A 13976-nucleotide genomic window follows, 5' to 3' on the forward strand; every position below is an offset into this window, starting at 1 on the left:
ATCTGTGACTGAGAAAGTTTACTAAAAGCTTCATGGGAAAATGGAAACGAGGATTACATCATACACTACAGAGGGAAGCTTAATTAGGTCTCTCCATTTGACAAGTTAGACCTGTTCTCTCCTTCCTAACGTCTTCTTAGTAAGCATGGCTCAGGCTCTTCTCTTTACCTCTTCCCCTTCGCAGAGGAAAACACAAACAAACAAAATGCAGTTACTGATCAATAGGAAGACAGACATTTTCCACAAATTACACATCTGGGTATCTGCATACAACAGAATGAACTTCGGCTGTCCCAACTTCTGAAATTCACGTTTACATCAGACCATTCAGTTGTGGTCTCATTGTATATTATATTCAACAAACAAACACCCAGTGGTTATCTGAAAAGCAGCCATCTCTTCAGCATCCACTTCTGGTTCTGATGCTGGTGGTTGAACTGAGGCCTTTAAACTCTCTAAGAATGACTTCTGACAGTTAGCCACATCCTGCACTAAATAGAAACTTCCAAACCATTCCTGATGTTGCTGGTTTGTGTGTGTGCACGCATGTGCATGTTTGTGGGCATGTGCATGTGTATGTCTGTGTGTGTCTGTGTGTGTGTGAGTGTACGTGTGTGATGGTATGCGTGTGTCTGTGTGTGTATGTGTGTATGATGTATGTGTGTGTCTGTGTGTGTATGTGTGTATGATGTATGTGTGTGTATGTGTGTGTGTGTGTATGTCTGTGTGTGTCTTTGTGTGTATGTCTCTGTGTGTATGATAGTGTGTGTGATGGATGTGCATGTACGTGTGCATGTGTGTATGTGTGTCTTTGTGTGTATGTCTGTGTGTGTGTGCGTGTGTACATGTGCATGTGTGCATGTGTGTGATGGTCTGTGTGATGGTCTGTGTGTGTGTCTGTGCGTGTGTATGTGTGTGTGTCTTTGTGTGTATGTCTCTATGTGTGTGTGTGCATTTGTGTGCATTGTGTGATGGTGTATATGATGGTCTGTGTGTGTCTGTGTGTGCGTGCGTGTGTAGGTCTGTGTGTGTGTCTTTGTGTGTATGTTTGTGTGTGTATGATGGTGTGTGTGATGGTCTGTGTATGACTGTGCATGTGCGTGCATGTGTGTATGTGTGTCTTTGTGTGTGTGTCTGTGTGTGTATGATGGTGTGTGTGATGGACTGTGTATGACTGTGCATGTGCGTGCATGTGTGTGTGTGTCTTTGTGTGTGTGTGTCTGTGTGTGTGCGTGCGTGTGTAGGTCTGTGTGTGTGTGTCTTTGTGTGTATGTCTGTGTGTATGATGGTGTGTGTGATGGTCTGTGTATGACTGTGCATGTGCGTGAATGGTGTGTGTGTGTCTGTATGTCTGTGTGTCTGTGTGTCTGTGTGTCTGTGTGTCTGTGTGTATGTATGTGTGTGCCTGAGAAGGGGACTCACTGTGTAGACCTGGTTGGTTTAGACCTGGTTGGTTTAGAAGTTACTATGTAGATCAGATTGGTCTGGAATTTGCTGATTCTCCTGCCTCTGCCTCCCAGCATCCTGCTACACCTCCTACTCTGAAACATGCATAGTCCCCTTCTAAAGGTTTGTTTTTGTTTTTGTTTTCCCTTAACCTCCTGGAATACAAGCAAGGGTCTTTCTTTTTTTTCTTGTCTTTCTTTTTCTTTCTTTTTTAGATTATTTTATGTGTATGAATGTTTTGCCAGCATGTATGTATATCACATGTATGTGTGGTGCCTGTGGAGATTAGCAGTGGGCATCAGATACCCTGGAACCCAGGGGACAGACGGTTGGAAGACACCGTGTGAGTGCTGGAAACTGAACCCAGGTCCTCTGTAAGAGCAACAAGTGCTCTTAACAGCTGAGCCAACTCCCCAACTCCTTCTCTCCCCTCCCCCTCTACTCTTCATTTTCTAAAGATAGAAGCGCTGAGGTACAGCGACTGAGGAACTTTTCATCCCCGATAGCCGGAGGTCTTCATCAAACATCTAGGATGGCTTATCTGTAGGGCGTGTGAAACTGACAGAAGTCTCTTTGAGAAGCACCAGTGGGAAACCATAACCACGAGGGACACTGTGTGATGTTGGACACTGTAACAGAGACTGAAAGGACTGAATCGCTGGGACCAATAAGCAGCACTAGGAAGGCAGAAGACAAAATGTCAGCGTGTCTCCCACAGAGACAGGGAGGAGATGCCAGCACTGGGCGAGGCAGAGTCCTGTTTGGCAAGGGACATCTGTCCTCGTGTAGGAAAGCATGACTCATCTGGGTGCCACAGCGTAGCACCACGATCTCTGAAGATCTCCCAAGTCTTTTAGCCCAACTCAGCATTTACCCAGGGACCCTTGGATCCGCATCAGGCTTCTGAAGTACAACTTCCCAGGGCAAAGAATGTGTGGCCCAGCATTTCTCTGGGCCTATTGTCAATTACAGTTTCCAGGATGAATGAATAGTGCTGTGTCTGCTTTCTCCGAAAATGGTTATTGAGTGCTCACTACATGAGAGGCGTCGGTCAGAGCCCTTTGAACACAGCCAAATATGACCTCTGACCTCACAGAGTGTGTGTAGTGTCCATGGGTGTGACAAATAGCAGAAATGGTAAAAAAAATTTAAAAAAAAAACAAAAACAAAAAAGTAGCTCATTTCAAACTTTAACATCCCCACCTAAGGTTGCTGAACTCCTGAGCACAGGTCTTGCTGTACAGCTGGTCGGGAGATCCTCCTAGGTCCAGCTTACCAGGATGAATGAAGAAGCTGTAGCCTACAGATACAGGCACAAGGATCCAAATTCAAACATCCAGCACCTATATAAAAATGAATCCAGGGGTTGGGGATTTAGCTCAGTGGAAGAGCACTTGCCTAGCAAGCCCAAGGCCCTGGGTTCGATCCCCAGCTCCAAAAAAAGAAAAAAGAAAAAACAAAACAAAAAAACAAAAAATGAATCCAGCTGTGGCTCTTTGAGACTGTGACCCCAGTGTTGTAGGGGACAGAGGCAGGAGGAATATCAATGGGCTTCCTGGCCCCAGGCTAGCTCTAGGCCCTGTCTCATAGAAATAAGATAGAAAGTGATACAGTAGGATAGTCAATGTTCTCCTCTGGCATCTGTGTTGCAAGTGAGAATACAGACACACGTGCATATACCCTCACACACACGACATTTAAAGAATTGTTTTCCCGCTCTTTTTTTTTTTTTTTTTTTCGGAGCTGGGGACCAAACCCAGGGCCTTGCACTTCCTAGGTGAGCGCTCTACCACTGAGCTAAATCCCCAGCCCTTGTTCCCCCCCCCCCCTTACTCTCTCTCACTCTTCCTCTTCTGCCCTCTTCGTCCCTGTTCCTTCTCTCCCTATCCACTCCCTCCCCGCCAATGTGCCCCTGGCCAGCCTCCTTTCCTCTCCTCTCCTCTTCTTCTCTCATTAAACCTCTCCGTGTGGAGGGGAAAATGTTTTCCTGTGTGACAGGCATAGTAGTAGATGTCTAAAGCATGAAGCAGGAGAATTGATCGTTTGAGGCCAGCCTGGGCTACATAGCAAGATCCTGTCTCAAAAGCTCCTCTTCAGCACTGTCAAGATGACTCATCAGGTAAGGGCACTGCCACCAAGTCTAATGACCCAGGTTTCATCCCCAGAGCCCACACTACAGAGGGAGATGTTTAAATTGAGAATTAAAAATAAGGGGCTGGGGATTTAGCTCAGTGGTAGAGCACTTACCTAGGAAGCGCAAGGCCCTGGGTTCGGTCCCCAGCTCCGAAAAAAAGAACCAAAAAAATAAAAAAATAAAAAAATAAAGAATTCAATAAAACGTCTCATTCTGTAGCCCAGTACTAGGCGAGAACTCACTATGCGCCCAGGCTATTGCCCATTCTTCAGTAATCCCACTGCCTCAGGCCGAGTGCTTGGATTAGAGGTATGAGCTACCACACCTGGCAAATTGAGGGTTGTTCGGTGTTCATTTGCCTGCTCATACACGTGTGGAGGGTACAGGTTGACTTCAAGTCGTCTTCTTCATCCTCCTCTTCTTTTGCTTCTCCTTCTTCCTCTTCTCTCTGTCTTCATCTTAGTCTTTTTCAAGATTTATTTATTTATTATATATGAGTACACTGTCGCTGTCTTCAGACACACCAGAAGAGGGCATCAGATCTCATTACAGATGGTTGTGAGCCACCATGTGGTTGCTGGGATTTGAACTCAGGACGTCTGGAGCAGTCAGTGCTCTTAACCGCTGAGCCATCTCTTCAGCCCTCAAGACCTCATCTTAGATTTTTAAGACAGGGTTTCTCACAGGACCTGGACTTGGCCATTCGGCTAGAACGGCTGGCCATCAAGCCCTGGGAATCCGCATCTCTTCCTCTCTCTTGCCCTAGCTCTGGAATTAGCACTGGGGATCCAAACTCATCTCCCCATGCTGTCACAGCAGGCATTTTGCTACCCACCAAAGCCATATTTTAGGCCCTGGTAGTTGAGTTGCTCTTTTGTTTGATTTGTTTGTTAAAGTAACGTCTAAAGTGGTGGCGCACGCCTACGATCTCACTACTCGGGAGGCTGTGTCAGAAGGAATACAAGTTCAAGGACAGGCTAGGGAATAAGACTCTGCCTACCCACCCAACCCCCCCAAAAAAATAAGGGCTGGGATGTAGCTCAGTTAGCAGAGGGCTTTCCTATCAGCACAGAGCCCTGATTCCTATCCCCAGAAACACATAAGCTGCTTGTGGTCTAGCATGCCTGTATTCCCACGCTTGGGAGAGAGAAGCTGCAGGCCTAAGAGTTGAAGGTCATTCTCTGGTACATAGTGAGTGTGAGACCAGCCTGGCTAGATGAGACTGTTTCAGAAGATAACTCACATTGTTCTTTTACCTATAAAGATAACAAATTTGAAACTTTGGAAACTACAGATAACAAAAAAAAAAAAAAAAAAAAAAAAAAACAAAAAAACAAAAAACAAAAACAAAAAAAAAAAAAAAAAAACATGTTTAGAGCCACTCCTAAAGCCAAAGTTGACAGTAGTTTAGGGCTGTGATGGTGCCGGTCTCTTTGCTACTTGAGGCTTTGCAGAACAAAAGCTGGAGCGTAAAGGCGGGGAAGGTATGGCAATTGTTCTAAGGTTGTCTTTAGAAAGCAGACACAATAGGTGAAGGCAAGAGTTTGCCTTTGGTTTGCTCACAAAAATGTCACTGACACCAGCCAGTACATGCACATAGTAATTGCCCAACATGCATTTGTTCATTGAATAGGGGGGGGGAAGATGTAATGGAGCTGGGTGTGGTGTCCTGTGCTTATGACCTCAGCCTTTGGGAGGTGGCTGAAGGAGGGTTGGAAATTCAAGGTCCTCTTGGGCTATATAGCAAGTTTGAGGTCAGTCAGCGCCACAGAGTGAGTTCTTTTCTACCCTCAGCTATCTGGTCTCAAAAGAAACAAAGAAAGGCGAGATACATAATAAATGAACAAAACCTGGAAATGCAACTTAGTTGGTAGAGCGCTTGCCTAGCATTTATGAAGCCCTGGGTTCTAGCCCCAGCGTTGCATAAACCAAGAGTACAGCACTCGCCTGTGATCCCTGCACTTGGCAGGTGGAAGCAAAGGATAAGTGAGTTTAAGGCCAGCCTGGGCTACAGGAAAGCTTGTCTTAAAAACCAAACCAGGGGGCTGGGGATTTAGCTCAGTGGTAGAGCGCTTACCTAGGAAGCGCAAGGCCCTGGGTTCGGTCCCCAGCTCCGGGGAAAAAAAAAAAAAAAAAAAAAACCAAACCAAAACAGAGTCATGGAAATGGCCCAGTGAGTAAAGGAGCTTGCGACTGAGCCTGATTACCATCCCAGGATGAATATGGTAGAAGGAAAGAGTAAGCTCTGGAAAGTTGTCTTCTGACTTACACACACACACACACACACACACACACACACACACACACACACTCACATAATATACTCTCACACACAAATTCTCACACACATACACACATAAACTCACTCACACACATACACTCTCACACATAAACTCTCACATACATAAACTCACACACACACACAAACTCTAACACACACTCTCACACACACTCACACACGCACACACATGCACACACACTCACACACAAACTCTCACACACGCTCATATACACACACTTACACACACACTCACACATACACACACTTACATACAGACACTCACACTCACATACTCACACACATACACACAGACACACACTCATTTATACACACACTTACACACACTCATATACATACACATGCACACACACTCACACACACACATGCACACACACAGACAGGCACACATTTTCTTCCAAAAGTTTCCTTGTCATGTATTTGGTCATAGTGAGAAGGAAGATAACACACACATATACATACACACACATGCACATACACGCACACACACACACAACTAAATAACTAAATGTAAAAGTAGTTTTTTCAAAAATCAAACCAACCAAACGACAAACCAACAGATCAGTGTTTTTCCTCCCTCCTTTTTTCCTTCCTCCATCCCTCCCTCTGTCTCTCTGTCCTTTCCTCCCTTTCTTCTATCCTTCCTTTTTTAACTCTTTCTTCCTTTCTTCTCACTAGGACTATAAGCAAATACTCTAACACTAAGCCTCACTCCCACCCCAAAGCTGAGCCTTTGAATCTACAGCACATGTGGGGTTTGTCAGGCACTTACCTCCTGTGTCTGCAGAATGGGTACATTTGCAAGTCCTTTCCAGGGTCTAATGTTGTCAGTGGTGTTTTTATCTTCTTGTCTAATGCATTAGACTCGATGAGACTGGGATTAGGAAAATCTGCATTTTAGAATCTGTCTTCCTGGAAGTGATATCAGTTACTTGTCTCATGACTGTGACAATAAGCATGCCACGAAGTAATTTAAGGAAAGAATAGCAACTTCTTTGTTTATTTGTCTGTTCTCTCTCTCTCTCTCTCTCTCTCTCTCTCTTTCTTTCTTTCTTTGAAACAGGGTTTCTCTAATAGCCCTGGCTGTCCTAAAATTCACAACATAAATCATGCTGGGTAGAATTCATAGAGATTTATATGCTTCTGCCTCCCAATTCCTGGGATTAAAGGCATGTGCCACCATACCTGGCAGGAGAAATTTCTAACACCCACATTTCTCTATTCAATCTCCATAGTCAGCTCTCCTAGGAAGCTAGGGGAACAGTGCCACAATAGTGGGCTCACACTGGCTACTGGGTTGTGTGCAGAGAACTGGAACATGACTATGGCTTCCTATGCTAGGACCCTGGAGTATTTCTGTAGGCTAAGTGTGCTAGGCATGGAGCCCAAAACATTACACAAACTAGTTAGGTGCCTGCCGCTGGGATCTATATCCCCAGCCTGCCTAGCCTTCCTCTTTTAAGATTTCTTTTTTTAGCGCTTGCCTAGGAAGCACAAGGCCCTGGGTTCGGTCCCCAGCTCCGAAAAAAAAGACCAAAAAAAAAAAAAAAGATTTCTTTTTTTAATAATAAAAATATAATAAAAGGATTCGTTTACATTTATTTTGTATGTGCAAGTGTTTTGCCTGCATGTCTGTATGTATATCATGTGTGTGCCCAGTGCCCTCACAGGTCAGAGGGTCTCTTGGAACTAGCATTACAGACAGTTATGAGCTGCCATGTGGATGGGAAAGAAACTCTGCAAGAGCAACGAGTGAGCTAAACCACCAAACCCCTCTTCCCTTTTCATAAATGCAATATTCAAACACGATTTAGCCAAGTGACAGGTAAAAGTCACTTACGTTAAAAGAAAAATGTCCTCAGCTTGCCAATTGCCAGGGTGACTGCTGCCACACTCCTACCACAAAGCCAGCCACTGCCACCATGCTTTTCCCACTGTGAGGGGTTCTATTCTCCAACAGAGACCACAAGAAAGCCTTTCTTCCATAAGTTTCCTTGTCATGTATTTGGTCACAGTAAGAAGGAAGATAACAAAAACAATGGGAAATGTGTGTGTGTGTGTGTGTGTGTAGTGTGGTGTAGTGTGGTGTACATGTTTAGTGTGATGTATATGTGCATGGGTGGTGTGTGCAATGTGGTGTGGTGTATATGTGTATGTGGTGTGTGTATGTATGTGTGATGTGTGAGTGGTTTGTGTATATATATGTGTATGTGTGTGTGTTTGTGTCTGTGTGTGTGTAGTATGTATATGTGTCTGTGTGTGAGGTATGTGTGTGAGGTGTCTGTGTGTGTGGTGTGTGTATACATGTATATAGTATGTGTATGGTGTGTGTGAGGTATGTCTGTGAGGTGTCTGTGTATGTGTGTATGAGGTATGTGTGTGAGGCATCTATGTGTGTATGGTATGTATGTATATATGTGTGTGTGTGTGTGTGAGAGAGAGAGAGAGAGGTATCTGTGTGAGGTGTCTATGTGTATGTGGTGTGTGTGTATATATGTGTGTGTGTGTATGGTGTGTGTGTGAGGTGTCTGTGTGTGAGGTGTCTGTGTGTATGTGTGGGGTGTGTGTGTGTGTGTGTGTGTGTGTGTGTGTGTGTGTGTGGTGTAGCCCACAGTAATTGTCCACCCATATATTCCCACTAGCAGTGACTGTAAGCACTTGTTCCACATGTTTGTCCTTCTCATTTTGTTCTGTTTCACTGTGTCATTTCATCCATCCCAGTGGATTTCACTAATGCTGCCTTTAGAACACGCCCCGGAAAACCATAATCAAGTTACTAAGTTAACAACACTGCCATATGCACATTTTCAAAAATATCCAAGTTCCATATGCATGCTCACTGTCAGTCAGCTTTCTGTTACTATGACAAAACAACTTGAGATAATGAACTTATAAATTGGAAAGGTTTATTTTATCTCACCATTTCATGAGTTTCCGTCCATATACACTTGGCCCCAGGGCTTTGGGCCTCTGGCAGCCAGCATAGTACACATAAGGCAGGAGTGTGTGTCACTGGAGACCTGGAGACCTCATGGTGGCTAGAAGATAAATAGAAAGAGATGAAGAGATCATATCCCCGAGTATTCCATACACGGACCTTGGAGGGTAGTGCATAGACAACCAGCCTATCATATTCAACAGCATCATATTTGAGCAGAATTTCAAAACAAAGTGTTCCACCATGAACCAGGTAAATAGGTAGTGGGAAGGAAGGCAGACAAGAGTGTTTGTGGCAGAGAGAATACTATATGCAAAGGAAGTCACCAAAGAGCTATGGGTACACCTTAGGGTTGCTAGTCACTCCTTTGTCTATTGGAAGGCATCTCACAGAGCTGTGTAGTGCACAGCCTTTGAAGCCACACACAGCAGACACGTCATGCTCAAAATGATGAGAACACCGCTGGGGCCGGAAGTCAGGGTCAGTAGGGTAAGGAATGAGAGAAGCCATGTCCAGATGTGGAACAACGGATCTGATTCAGGCTTGTCAGAGGACCGTGGAACTTCACCTGGCCCCTCGGCTCCCTTACTCTGTGAGGAACTGTAGATGCTTCCTCCTCCAGAATCCCTCAGCCTTCTCAGTCAATCAGACTGCTGCTGAACGGGGGGCTAAGGTGAGAGCCAAACCAGAAAGAAGGAGGAACGCTAAGCACGCCTTAACTTGTCTTGCCCCACAGCTCTGGCCTCAACAAGTGCAGGAGCCAACACCCCGGCCCTGCCTCTCTTCACCTCCCTTTCTTGCCTGCAGCCTTGGCACCCTCCACCAGCTGGGAAAACTGGGTAAACTGGGATGGGAAGCCGCACCCCAAGTAATTAATCCCTGGGCTCATCATCGAGGCTTCTGAGGGCACAAGAAAATGAAAGACAAACGCCAGCCTCCTGAGTGCCTACCCCACAGCCCACAGGTGTGAAGGGTGTCCCTGTGAGGAAATCCTTTTAGGAGGCACTGTGGGCCCCTAAGTCTGCAGGAAGTTTGTGGAGATCTGTGTCTTATACTCCCGTGAAAGACATCCAGTGAACTGGGAATGGTGACACACATCTGTCATCTCAGCACCTGGGAGGTGGTGAGAGGATCAGGACAGTGGTACGAATGGCTGGCAAGTTTCAGGTGTGTCTGAGATACGTGAAACCCTGTCTTTTTAAAAAGAAAAGAAAAAGGAAAGTAACTAATGGTTGAAGTAAAGCCTCCCTCTTGGGCCAGGAAGAACCATGCACTGCCTGTCTGAGGAGGCACAGACCCTTCTAGAATCTGCAGCTCCCCTTCAAGCTCTGCACTGAGGCTGCTCACAGGGGCCCATGCCAGCATTCAGGAGGTTGAGTAAAGAGATGAGGATTGAGAGGCTACCCTTGGCTTCAGACTGAGAGCTTCTCTCAATGAGAAGAGGAAGAAAAAAAGGAGGGACCAAAAAGGGAAAAGGAGGGAGGGGATGGAGGAGGAGACGAACAGAAGCCATGTTCCTTAAAGTAGAAGCCAGGCTACAGATCTGCAGAGGGAGACATGGGAAGAATCTCTACTGGCTCGGGCTACCAAGGGAGTAGTTCTGAAGAAGTGGGTGTCACCTCCCAGAGAAGATGACAAAAGCTAGGGCAAGGACTTGGAACCTAGCTCCAGGAACCTGGGACTAGAGCATCCTTTTTTGGTAGAGACCCCAAGTCAGCCTGAGCCTTGTGATCGATCATGGGACTGTGTCAGTTTCTCTGAGCCTGGGAACTTTTGCTACCTTTGTTTTTGTCCTGATTAGGAAGATCACTTTAAATCCAGCGCCAGAAGGCAGGTACAGTGCTGCACACCTCTGGTCTCGGCCCTTAGGAGACTGACAAAGAAGGATTGTCTATAGGCTATACAGCTAACACCAGGCCTGCCAGGGCTCCAAAGCAAGACCAGGTCTCAAAAACTGGGTCGATATAAAATAATCAATCAGTGGGAGAGATGGCTGACTGGGAGGTTAAGAGCATTGCTGTTGATCTGTGAGGAGCAGAGTCTGGATCGCAGCACCCTATAACAGGCCAGTGATGTAGGCCTGTCACCCTAGCTGTAAAGGGGACAGAGACAGAAGGATCATTGGGGTTTTCTGCCTTTTAGTCTCGGTAAGATTTTTAAAACAACAGAAGTTCTGGGAGGGGCCCTGTCTCAAAGGAATGGGCAGAGTGATGAAGGAAAAAGAGTGATGAAGGAAAACACCCAATGTCTGGGTGCACTCTCTCCCTCCCTCCCTCCAACACCACACACACACACACACACACACACACACACACACACACACACACACACACTACCCAGCTCACTGGGAACAAGACTGTATCTAGCATGTGGGGGCCTCATGGGCACCCGTGAACAACCCTTTCTGTCACTGCTGTGCCTTCTCCTCCTGGGTATCCAACCTCTCTGCCTTTGGCCCGGCTGGAGTCTGCTCTGGTAATTCAGGTTTATTTTCATTTTGACTCAAAATAAAACCTACAGCTTCTTAGGAGCTTCAGGTGGATTTCTCTCTTCTCTCTCTCTCTCTCTCTCTCTCTCTTTCTCTCTCTCTCTCTCTCTCTCTCTCTCTCTCTCTCTCTCTCTCTCTCTCTCATCTCCTTAGCTAGTTAGTTGGTAAGTGAGCAGCCTCATTTTTTTGTTTGTTTCTTCATTTATTTTTTGGAGACAGGGATTCTCTGTGTAGCCCTGGCTGTCCTGGGACTCACTCTTGTAGACTTGATTGGCCTTGAACTCAGAGATCCCCCACCCTCACCCCTGTCTCTGACTCCTGAGTGTGTGCGAGTGTGTGTGCGAGTGTGTGTGTGTGAGTGTGTGAGTGTGGGTATATGTGTGTGTATGTGTGAGTGTGTGTATGTGTGAGTGTGTATATATGTGTGTATTTGTGTGAGTGTGTGTGAATGTGTGTATGTGTGTGTATATGTGTGTATGTGTGAGTGTGTGTGTGAGTGTGTGTGTGAGTGTGTGTGTATGTGTGAGTGTGTGTGTGTGTGTGTGTGTGTGTGAGTGTGTGTGTGTGACTTTGGAAGAATAAGCAAAGGGAGCTGTAGACAGAGGAAAGAAGACAAATGAGTCGATCCACTTTCATCTCCGCTGACTCTTAACCCCCAGCCCTGGCCTCTCTTGGTCTTCCTAGAAGTCTTGAGTCTTTGGCACCAGTATTGCCACTGGGATGGAAGGGAGAGCTGGGGGTGTCCGCTTGATTTTGCTTACTTAACATCCGCTCTCCTTCTGCTGCAATTAGAGTCCCGGTTTTCCTTAGGGAAAACTCTCTGTCCCTTCTCACACCGCCAGGAGTCTGGCACTACACCAAAGTGGATATATCCAAGCTGTCCCAACACTGGCTCCCAAGGTCTAGAGATGGGTGTGTGATCTACCGGACCATTGCCAGAAACAATTAGGGACAAGCATGAGGCCAACACAGAGGAAAGCAGAGACAAGAGACCATTTCCTGGTGACACCTTTTGGGTCCTGGATATAGCTGTACCTGAAGCTAGGCTTGCCCTAAGGTGTTTTCAGAAGTGAGTCAATACATATCTTTCTTTCTTTAAGCTGGCTTGAATATGGTTTCTGTTGCTTGCTACTAGAAGAGCTCAACAGACTCAGGAAGTTTAATCGTGGGGCTAGGCGGTCTTTGAGAGGTGAAGCTCTCGCCTGGCTTGGCTAAGGCCTTAGGTTCAGTGTTTTAATCTGATGGATAAAAGACTGGAGAACAGGCTTGTGTTTCTCTTCCCGTGCCATTGATGAAGTACAAAGATAGAGAGGAGGCAGAGTGAGAGAGACAGTGTGGAAGATAGACCAGCCCGAAAGACCTGCTAGGAAAGAGGAGTGGGAACCAGGGAGTGTCAGCAAGTTCTTGAGCAATTTAAAAGAAGTATTTTAAAAGAGAAGGTGGGGCAGGCTGGGGTTGTAGTTCATCGGTAAAGCACTCTGCCTAGTGTGATGGTTTAGTAATTGTCAACTTGACAGGGTCTAGAGTCACGGGAAAGGACCTCTAGGTATGCCGTGGGGGGGGGCAGTGGGGGAGTCCTCGTGATTGCATTCACTGAGATGAGGATAGCTTTGTCCACTGTGGGTGGTGTCATTCCCTGCTGGGATCCTAGACTGAACTACTGGACAAATGGAAGTTAGCATCAGCAAGTATTTGTCATTTTCTGCCTTCAGATTGTGGAAGCGAAATTACGGCTGCTTCAAGCTCCTGCAGCCTGGAATTTCCCGCCACAGTGGGTTGGACCTTTGAACTAAGAGACGGAATAAACCCGTTTCTCTTAGGTTGTTCAGGTCAGGGTATTCCAGGCAGTCCACACACACACACACATTAACAAAGAAACTAAGGCATGGAGACCTGGGTCTCATCTTTTTTTTTTTTTTCAACAGATTTAAATACAGAGAACAGGACTGTAGAGAAGGCTCAGGGGGTAAAGATGCCTGCTGACCACTGAGTGCAGTCTCCAGACCCCACACAGTGGAAAGAGACAACTGACTGTTGCAAAGTGTCTTCTGACCTCTTCTGTACCTGTATGTATGCGTGTGTGTGTGTGTGTGTGTGCGCATGTGTGCACACACACACACTCACACACATTCATACACATTCACATACTCACATTTACTTATTCACACACTCACACACATTTACACACACTCACACTCACATCCTACTCACATTTACACACACACATTCACACACTCACATTTACACACTCCCACACTCCCACATACTCACATTTACATACTCCCACACACATTCACACACTTGTGCACACTTACACACTTGAGGCAAAAAAAGCAAAAGAAAAATTATAAAAAAGACAAAAAGGATACTGAATATGGCAATACAGTTACAACATCTGGGCTCAAAAATTTCTTGATTTCCCAAGTCTGTAATCCCAACATTTGTGAGATAAAGAGGGAGGCAGGAGGATCAGGACTCCAAAGCCAGCTTTGGTCACATAACAGTATCGGGGCCACCTTGACTCTGTTTCTCAGAAGGACAGGGTGGAGAGATGGCTCAGCACTTAACAGTATTTACTGCTCTCGAGGACAGGCATCCGCATGGTGGCTGATGACACCTGTTAACTCCAGTCCAGGGGTTCTGGTGCCCTCTTCTTGCTTGTTGGGCACCA

This window comes from Rattus norvegicus, chromosome 6 (genome assembly GCF_036323735.1).
Source record: "Rattus norvegicus strain BN/NHsdMcwi chromosome 6, GRCr8, whole genome shotgun sequence".
Taxonomy (NCBI): domain Eukaryota; kingdom Metazoa; phylum Chordata; class Mammalia; order Rodentia; family Muridae; genus Rattus; species Rattus norvegicus.